Below are 2,190 nucleotides of genomic sequence, written 5' to 3' on the forward strand. Positions count from 1 at the left end.
TCCCAGGTGATGTGTTTATGGTCCAGGAGTAGTTTGAACGGTCCAGGTGTGGTTTATATGGTCCAGGTGTGGTTTAAATTGTCCAGGTATAGTTACGATGGTCGTCGAGGTGTGGTTTCTTTGGTCCAATTGTATTTTTTGTGGTCCAGGTGTGGGTTCTAAGGTCCAGAGGTTGTTTCTATGGTCCAGGTGTATTTTCTATGGTCTAAGTGTGATTTCTATGGTTCAGTACAAGTTTCTATGGTCCAGGTGTGGGTTCTAAAGTCCAGGGGTTGTTTCTATGCTACAGGTGTGGTTTTTAAGTTTCAAACATGGAGAAAAATGAGCAAGTCGAGACAGCAGCAGAGTGACATGTGATCAGTTTGTCCTCCAGCAGTCTAAGTCTATAGCAGCAGAACTAAAGGATAGCTCAGGAAACCCAAGCCAGCCCTAACTATTGGATTTATCAAGAAGAAAAATATTAAAAGTAGACAGAGTAGACATAAAGTCACAGTCTGTCCTGGTTAGTGTTTATCTTTATTTATTTCCACCTCACGTGCTGTGTGTTTGTGTCGTACCGGGTCATATGAACAGGTGTTCTGGGCGGAGTCACTCAGCCTCCATTAAACTCTGAGCTCAATGTTTGTGAGTTTAAAGCTGTGACGTCATTATTAGATTCACTTGGAGATGTTAAAACTTTTGTTCTACGTTTGGTTTCCTGTACAGAAAGTCTTCCGACCACCTGGTCCCCAAACGAAGCAGCGGTGAGTCTCGGGCGTGCTCAGTAAAGAAACGGTTCGAGGTGACGGTTTAGTGAAGCTGTAGCTCCCTTCTCTGTCCTGCGACAGATCGAGCTGCTGCGAGGTGTTTATCTGCACTCAGACAGAGGCAGCCGTCACGGCAGCTTGTACGGTAGAAACGGGAGGAATGTGTTGGGCTCTGGGTTGTAGCCAGACTCTGCACAAACAGCTGCAATGAAGCCACATCTCTATTCTCTTCTTTTAAAACTTCAGCTTCACTAATACGATCAAAAACAGGACGATGTTCCGAGCAAACATGTTTTCAATTTAGGAAGAAAAACCCCGCTGTCAAGTTGTGACTGATGTAAATATAATGTCCCGTTTGGTTCTGTTGGTTTTGACTTCTGTCCAAAGTGACGCTTCGTCGAGTTCTTTCTGTGATTCTGAAACAGAAGAGCAGAAACTCGACCGCAGACTTGTCATCAAATCTGAGCTCCGCTCTGCAGAAACGCGAGGGAAACTTTTAAATCCAACAGTTTGGGGTTCTGCAACTCTTGGAATTTGGTCAACAACCCAGCCGATGGTAAATGGTAAATGGTAAATGGAGCTTACTTCTATAGCGCCTTCCAGCCCCCTATGAGGGGCCCCAAGGCGCTTTACAGTACCAGCCATCCACCCATTCACACGCACATTCATACACCGGTGGCGGTAGGCTGCCATGCAAGGCGCCATCCAGTCCCACCGGGAGCAACTCGGGGTTAAGTGTCTTGCCCAGGGACACAACGGCACATGGTGTGGGAAGTCGGGATTCGAACCTCCAACCTTCCGATCAGAGGTCGGCTGCCACTACCACTGCACCACGGCCGCCCACTGATGATCAGGTTTCTGCTGCGTGTCTGAGACCGGGTCACTCCGGCTGAGACCGGGTCACATCAGCTGAGACTATTACCATTTAGGAAGAGACGCTGATCTTCTGCAGCTGCAGACATCTTGTTCTTGAAGCATCAAGAGATGGACGTCTCTGGTCAGGAGAACACTACCTAAAAGCCAAAAATAGCTAATAATAATAATAATAAGCTAAAAAATAAAATATAGAAAAAGTAGCATAAAGCTAAATGTGTCTATAAGCTAGCTAAAAGTACCAAAAGGCTACCTAAAAGCTAAAAGTAGTCAAACAAAACACGCTAGTTTAAAACAGCAACATATCATCTGTAATAGCAACAGTCTAGATAAAAGTGCCTAAGCTTTAGCTTAAAGAAGCAAAAAGCTAGTTTAAAGTAGCAAAAGGATAGCTAAACATAGCTGAATTCAATGCTACATTAGCAAAAAGCTAGCTCTAGGAAGCAATACATCAGATAAAAGTAGTAACAAGTTAGCAACAGCTAAAAGTAATAAAAGACTTGCTAAAAGAAGCAAAACGTTAGTTTAAAGTAGCAAAAGGATAGCTAAACATAGCTGAATTTAATGCTAA

General features: G+C 44.1%; 1 protein-coding gene across 1 annotated transcript in view; it reads left to right on the forward strand.

Annotated features, from left to right (window-relative positions):
- sh3pxd2aa (SH3 and PX domains 2Aa) overlaps positions 1 to 2,190 on the forward strand; it is an 89,800-nt gene that overhangs the window by 68,054 nt on the left and 19,556 nt on the right. The window lies entirely within an intron of this gene.

The sequence above is a fragment of the Nematolebias whitei genome, chromosome 16 (genome assembly GCF_014905685.2).
Source record: "Nematolebias whitei isolate Nwh7 chromosome 16, NemWhi1, whole genome shotgun sequence".
NCBI classification, from domain to species: Eukaryota; Metazoa; Chordata; class Actinopteri; order Cyprinodontiformes; family Rivulidae; genus Nematolebias; species Nematolebias whitei.